The sequence below is a fragment of the Drosophila pseudoobscura genome, chromosome X, assembly GCF_009870125.1.
Source record: "Drosophila pseudoobscura strain MV-25-SWS-2005 chromosome X, UCI_Dpse_MV25, whole genome shotgun sequence".
Classification (NCBI taxonomy): Eukaryota; Metazoa; Arthropoda; class Insecta; order Diptera; family Drosophilidae; genus Drosophila; species Drosophila pseudoobscura.
Genome location: NC_046683.1, coordinates 11841438 through 11849554, shown reverse-complemented (window position 1 = coordinate 11849554; position 8117 = coordinate 11841438). Strand labels below are relative to the sequence as shown.

General features: G+C 44.2%; 1 non-coding gene across 1 annotated transcript; it reads left to right on the top strand.

Annotated features, from left to right (window-relative positions):
- The first annotated feature begins 749 nt into the window (after window positions 1-749).
- Window positions 750-831, top strand: TRNAS-AGA (transfer RNA serine (anticodon AGA)). Its single transcript has one exon. It is a non-coding gene; the product is annotated as a tRNA-Ser (tRNA).
- Window positions 832-8117: the final 7286 nt, after the last annotated feature.

Below are 8117 nucleotides of genomic sequence, written 5' to 3'. Positions count from 1 at the left end.
CTCTTTGGAAGTGGAGATACTATTGCAGATATTGGAGATACTATTGAATCCGAGAAGCTGGTATTGGTACCTCTCACCAACCTATAATATTCCCTCTGCCACTTGAACTTATCTGTAGTGGGTATATTAAGCACACAGAAAGATTGGAAATAGTAGGTAGTATGATAAGTTATGCCGAAATACTGTTCATATTATAGTAATCTTTTTATAGATAATAGTACTTAAGTTTCTGTATATATTTCTGGCTGAATAATTAAAACCAAAAAACAAACTTGGTTGTCTTATATTTATAAAAAATAAACTTGAGGAAGACGAAACATTTTAACCTGTTTTTGGAGTACTTTTGCCACTCAATGGGATTCTGGCCACACCGTCTATTGCTGTTTTTTCGGCCTAATATTTATAAATATATCCATGAATCGTCATCTGTGTAGATGTTTTATGTATACAGCTTTTAAAGCAGCACAATTGTATTCGTGTATATCGTGTGGAAACACGAGCCACTTTTAGAGTGATTTTTAGATTGAGTGGCGGCCAATGTGAGGCGTGAGGTGATCATGGAAAATCTTATCAATCTCAGGGTATAAGAAAATACCCAACTTTTTAATGCAAATGACAATTGGGCCCTAATAAGGCAAGTGGCAAAAGTGGTTTAGGCTAAAACTATAAATAGCAGTCCTGAGATAATCGTATAGAAGACCCTCATCGATTGCCGTTTGACGGCGATTGGGCGGGCAGGTGTCATCGAAGCAGTCGTGGCCGAGCGGTTAAGGCGTCTGACTAGAAATCAGATTCCCTCTGGGAGCGTAGGTTCGAATCCTACCGACTGCGTAGAATGACCCCCCATATTTTTTTGTATCTTTCTTTGTCTTTAAATACATTTTTTTTTCCTATTATTTCTCACTGACTTTAGTGACCCAAGAAAAAAATCATAGACAAGGGAAACAAACTCGAATTGTAATTAACCCCATATTGATTGAATTTTAAAGGCTTTTAAAGGCCCGTGCCACCCGCTGGGCTTTGAATCGCAGCAGCAAGTCCGCACAGTCCGCCAGAGAGGGACCCAGAAATGGACTCAGCATTGGATCATTGACCCCGGGACTCTTGAGATGGCAGACGAAGAAGTGTTCCAGAGATGCCAAGCGCTTGATAGACAGGCGACGAGCGAGAGACGACGACAACTTGCGCAAATCAACGACAGAAATCAGAGCAACGCATGAAGCCGACGAAAAAAATTCGCGAAAAAAAATAAGAGAAGACAAGAAATGGGCAAATGTTAGATACGCGTATCTTTCGGTTTGATTTCGGGGCTTTCTGGCGGTTGTTTCTGCCGAGAGATAAACGACCGCACAAACGAAAGACTTTGACCCAAATTCGGCTCAAAGCCTGCGTTGATTAATCGACTTTTGCGCTGCTGCTCATCTCACAGATACGAAAAAAAAACAACAAAAAAAAAATAGAATTTGCACAGCTGCTCCGCAGGCCCAAGCCCAAAGCCAGAGCCCAAAGCCCAGACCCAAGTCCGAACTAATTGAGGAAATCGAATGTAAAATTATGTGAGCAGCAAGCAAAAAAAAAAAAAAATATTCGCAAACAGCCGTGACGCATGTATCTGATAGATACGCGGATACACTCCATTCGGACTTCACACGAAACCCAAAAGAGTTTTTGACCTTCTTCCTCCATCGCTTTGTTAGCCAAATTTTCACTTTTGCCCCCCACTAAAAACAGTTAATATTATGTGTCGAAATCACTTCTTCTGTTCGACACTCCCATTATTTTCTGTCCGATTTCATATTTGCAATCCAACGCCAAAGACTGCTCCAGTCTGCTGGCACCGATTCCATCTTTCGGATACCTGGAAATTGTCTCAATTCGAGCGGAGTTTGCTGTTATTATTTCAGCAATACTCGAACTCGTATCTATGTGGGCCAAAACTGCAGACACCCCACCGGAGATCAACCTGAGAAGTAACCCTAACATAGATACAAGTGCTCAGAAGTACGACATTCGATGAGCAATTTGGCAAGCTTATTTCCGACAAGAAATTCAAGATACATATGTAGATATCTCTGTGTTGGGTTTATCTAGGGATAAGATACGAGTTTTTATGGGAGATAAAGAAATGTACCACGACCGCTAGCTATGTTCTAATTATGTTCCATTTAATGACCTATTTTATTTGAATTTTTAGAGTGTTAAAATATCTAGCTTCTCACAACAACACCTGCTCTGGAACTGAAGCTCTGCCATCGGAATGAAGGGAACTGAAAGCATTTTCAAACGGATTTAATGAGTGTAACCCTTTAAAGTACGTTGCTGAATCCATTATGAAACAGTTTCTGGCTATTTATGGAATAGAACTTTTCCTAATCCGTGATGCTTAAGCCTTTTAACTGTAGAGTGTCCCAAACTTGGCCATAAAATAAAATGTATTTACATTTAATAAGCAAAATCAACTAACCAAGTTCCTCATGCGGTTAAAGTTTTGTTGCCCTATTTCTGTACTGCCACACACTCTATAAGTCACAAGTTAAACGTTTGCCCTGGCCACGCCCCCGAATGTGGGGGGAGGGGGGGCAGACTACAAAACTGTCAGAGGGGCGGAGGCAGAATGGAGTCCCACAAGGATGGGTAGGGGCATGCGGGATGGATGGATGGATGGATGGATGGATAGATGGCGGTGGCTGACTCAACTTGGAAGGGAAGTGCAAAATGTTGAGAAATCATTTGCATAAAATAATTTTGCGTGTTTTGAGTAAATAAATTACAGAACAAGTGTAGGGCAGGCCGCAGCAAGAGAGAAGTAGTAACCGATACGGCTACGGAATACCGGCCACAGATACAAATACACATACAGATACAGATACAGCTGCACATAGACATACAGATACATAAGCCCACACACACTTGTGCGGAGAGGCAATGGCAAAAGTTTTTCTTCAGTCTGTCTGAACGGAGTTGTGCAGACAAAAGATACAAATATATATATACATCCCTCGCCCCCGAATCCTCTGTCCCCTCCCGGTCCCTCCCAATCCTTGGTAACATGTCGTTGAGCAATTAATAACGGATTATGAGGCGCCGACGACGGCGACGACGACTCCCACTAGCATTGACAATGCGGAAAAAAATGGCATAAATATGGGCTACAACGGACGAGAGGAAAGGACGAAAGGTGGGATAAGCTCTCTGACGGTATCTTTGAGATTCACATTTTTGTGGACAAAGAATAAAAACACCCAGTAAGTACAAACAGTACTTCAGCCCGACATTCGGACTCGGAGATACCCCTGTTAACAGCTAGGGAAGGAAAGAATCTTCTCGAATACACTTTTCGAATTATTAAAAGGCAGTTTAGGCATGTCTATAGGTCCATCTATGTGTGAAATTCTGCTCTCCCCTACAATCCCCTGCCACAGTTTCAAAAATCATTTCAATCGGTTGATTATGAGATACCAAAACTATGCCTATGTCATCCATCTTCTACTTTTCTTGAGACGACAACCAATAATCGAAAATCATGATAGATTCCTTTGATCAAAATCCACTCATGCATTTACTCAAAATTCCTTGAATATTTCTGTTTTAGATCGTATTCGAATACAACATACCCTTGAAGCCTCTACGGATTGCGGGGAACTCATATCTATGCGCTACAAATGTATCTTTCATCATTGGCTCTCCTCCGCCTCCCTGCCCCCTACCCCCATCGCACACAGCTTTTCTTTCTCGGCTCTGCCGCTGTACCCTTGGCGCTGGTGCCAGGCTTTTAAGCTGATGAAAAGGAAAATTCCCGACCATTCAAAGTCCAAAGTTTTCTTTCTTTTGAAACGTGGTTCCTCCCCCAGTCCCTCACTCGATTTCCATCTTTATTTTTTTTTTTTTTTGGTTGAGGGCAGGATTTCTTGTGAAAAGCGTAAAAATTGCTGTAGATTAGCCTCGACGACGGCGACATTGTTGGGGCTCTGTTTGCGTTGAGGGACATCTCATATGAGTGTTGGGCATTAAACCTCCAAAGTTCGTCCTGAAACTGGTAACCAAAGGGAGTAGAGGGCGTGAAAGAAGTAAGAACAGAGAGAATGCTTAAGGAATAGGAGTGTACGATGTGGAATTGGCATTAAATGTGAAGAAAGAAACAACAAAAATATCAAAGGAATTTAAGGCGCGAAATTGGGATTTTTATTATGTATAACCATACTTTTGGGAGTACTTGAAGGAGTGAAGAAAGTGTTGACTATCTTGACCCTGATTAGTTTTCTTTTTCTTCGATAGGAACTCATGGCTCTTCAACCTTCTAATACCTCTTAAGAACGACCCACAGATCCATTCGACATCCTATATAAGCCCTGACAGTTCCTCGGATTTCCCACCTTTGGATCTGCTGCTGTTTCTTTTTATTATAAAAACACAAGCAAGCTACAAAATATATATATGGAAATTCCACAGCTGGGGTCCCCAAGCGCCTCACTGCCCCTCCACGCCCCCTCGCCTCAGACCACCCTGTCAAGTAAATTCTATTACACTTTTCGTATTTTTTTGGTTGTCTTTTTTTTCAGCTTTTTCGTTTTATTTTATGTGCGTCTTGTGATTTTTTTTCGTTGTTATTTTGGTTGATTTTTGTGGAGCTCTCTCAAGTGCAATATGCAGGCCTGCCTGTGTCCTGGGCCCCGCTTTCCCTGCCTCTACCCTGCGAGGTCTGTCTCATTCTTTTTAGTATCCTTTTGGATTTGGCTCTCCGGCTCCTTCATGTATTTTTTATCTAAATGCCCCAAAGGCATTCTTTTGCAGCATAGACAAAGTCCTGGCTGGTGCCTTCTTCTACTCATCCGAAAAAAAGCGAAGAAAATAACGCAGTTTCTCTGTTGCTGCTTTTGTTGTTGCTGTTGTTTTCTTTTTTTTTTTTGTGACTTGCAACAGAAGTTGGGGAAAAAGTTGCAAAGACGGCAAAAGTCATGCGCCAGAGAGCTCCTGAAGGACGCATCAAGGAGACACACTGTGGCAGCAGTTGTTCTCCCCTCCCCTCCCCCCCCCTCCCACAGCACACCTCTTTGCCCTCCCCGCTGGCCTTCTGTTTCTCTATCGGTGTCCCCGTCTCACTCTGGCCGCTTCATCATCATTAGCGCCCTCCCAAAAAAAAATGCAAAAAGAAAAAAATGCAACACACAAAAAGAAATGCCGAAAATATGCTTAGGGTTAAGTGTTCCCGTTAGAGGGTAAGGCAGCTGGAGGCACACCGGCACCCTGCCTCATGCCACTCTCCCTCCTCCACCTCCACCTCCCCCTGTTCTCCTGTCAGGGCCATCGCCCTCACCATCATCGGTGCTGCCATCATCGCCCTCGCAATTGTCAAGGCCCTAATCCAAAGGTTTCTTGTGTTCCAGGGGGTTTCCAGGGATAACGGTGCATACGGATACACACACTGTCCATTGTTTGACCACGACAATTGTTACACACACAAAAACCTATGCGAATAAAGGCTACCCCGAACAAGGGATACTCTTTCGACCAGGAGTCATCGAGAGACGGGATGCTTCCCCAAAAAGGGAATGATCCATCGATTCTGCCGATCCCCGCTCGAAGGGTATACAAAGCAGCCGAATATTTAAACAATTTCAGGCTCAAATCCCCCCTCCCCACCATCAAGAGGCGGCCCTGCAGTTCAATGCACCTCATATCTAAAACCCAAAAAAAAAAAAAACCAGAAAGAACGTATATAAAATTCTGAAGAAGAAAACAAAAATAAGCAGGGAAGGCCTCACACGCACACATGCATCTGCGAGTGTTCTTGGGTGTGTGTGTGTGTATTTGTGTGTGTTATTTATTGCGACACAAAGGACTCTTGCAGGGAGAGACAGACGTTCAATGTCCTGCAGCCTGAAAACGGGCTAATAAAATGTGACGAGCGTAACGCAAAACGCAACGCGAATTGAAAACTTTTGCTGTGGCAGGACACATGGCTAGCCCACACACACACACACACACACACAGACAGACAGCACGCAGGACATTGACACCCGAAAATAAAATGAAATAAAATAAAAAAAAAACGAAACGCCAGCGAGCCGAAAAGTCCGAAGCCCTACGAAGACGCCGCCGAAACTGCCGACGAAAGCGAAGCCCAAAAAGCCAATCCCTCTCACAGGACATGGCCAGAACGGGCACACGGGCACGTGTGCGTGTCGACAAAGCACACACAAACACACACACGCACACACACACCAACACAGGCAAGAGTCTGTTGTCTGCTGGATTATCCCCTGGCCCAAAACGTCATCGGGCCCTGGTCCTGGTTCTGGGCCTGGGGTCTGGGCCTGGTGTCCGGGAGTGCATTGAACCTTCCGCAGCCGCTGCCGTTTCGCCTTCGTCTCGGTTCTTCGGCTTCTCCTTCTGGACGTAAATCAAAATGAGAGTGTGTCCTGGGTGCTGCACAAACCGGCAACAGCTGATGATGTGTCCTGGCCATTGCGTATACGCAGTGGGGAACCCTCGGTGCACCCACTCAGGGTATCGCCCCCGGACAACGGTGTGGGACCGGGCCTTTGGTCTCTGGCCTGAAGTTCGTTGAACGTTTTCGTGTTTCTTGATGTTCCTTCTTCAAGTTGATGTTTGCCGCGTCTCAAGTTGCCATTCCATTTGCGGCCGAGCCAGCTGCCGGGCAACATGTTGCCGGCAACATTGAACCAAAACGCGGTGTACTCAACATTCCAGGAATTTATATGAGATTTCAAGGGCATTTCATTTGGGCGGGAAGTGCTTTTATGTAATTCAAGGAAATTCGAAAAACTCCAAAAATAAGAAGTAAAATCTCTACAGATGTATCAGATAATCTGATAACCAAATACAGCTCTTAAGAAGCTCTGAACTTCCATCTTAACCCAGAAAACTTTTGTTTCGAGGCTGAATCTGAAAGATACAACTGATTAGTAGCTGGTTTTTAGACAATTAGTGACACTTAATGAATTAAGTCTAAAAATAGGACCATACCAAATAGAATACAAGAAATTCAGCAAAAAAAAAAATGTTAAACTTCTACTTTGGCTCAAATTACCTCCAGAAATACCCATTCTGCCGATGCAAATAAAAAATCCTAAGAAAGTTCATACCATTTTCTATACAAACAATTAATTGATTTGCATAAAGGCGCTCCAAGTGCCCAATGAAAATTATGAAGGTGTGCCTAGGCAGCACATCGTTAGTATGAGGATGGCTGATCTAATCAGCCAGGCCTATAACCTATTGTGGCCTCATGCCATCATCACACAACTCATCTACATATCCATCTCGACTGTGAATCTTGTGAAGCTATGGAATATTTTCCGAATTCCCGATCATGAGAGTCTGCACAAGAGAAAGCCATACTTTATAGGAATTTTTCAATAAAGAAAGAGAGAACATTGAGAGATTCTTTTGATCATGTTTTATAATAATTCTACAAGATTTGACTAGTTTTTACTAGTTATAGAAGACGCCGCTTGTCACCTCAATCAAAGATGGGCAATCGGCAGCGTTGGGCGGCGTCATCAAGCAGAATAAAAACCCCCTCAAGTTGGAATTGGAATTGGAATTGGATTGCCACTTGGCTTGGATCGGAGGGCCTGAAGTTGGAGGTCGGACAAACGACCACCAAAACGACGACGACATGCAAATAATCTTCATACATATGTACATATGTGTGTTGTGTGTCGCTTGGCTGGGCATTGTTAAGATCGGTATCTGCTGGATTGGGAGAGGGGCAGAGGGGCAGAGGGGCAGAGGAGGAGGGTGCCATTCATGGCAGAAGTCGGCTGAATAAAGCAGTCAGTTTCCGAGTTGGTAATACATTTTCCAAGCAACGTCCCTCTCCGGGGCTCTGCGCTGGGGCAACAATCTAGTTTGGCTGCACTTAATTTCAGCGCTTAACAGACAATTAAAATCCAATTAATTCTGACGTTTATTATGCTAAGCCGACTGTGGACGGGGCGACCCCTGTGCCGGAGGAGCCAGTGCCAGTGCCAGTGCCAGTGCCAGTGCCAGAGCCGGAGCCAGCCTTCGGACCGTCGGGTCTCCACATAAATTCATGGCTCCCAGCCGCCTCGTCCTACCATTGCCCAGTAGTAGTAGCCGCCGCTCTTGTT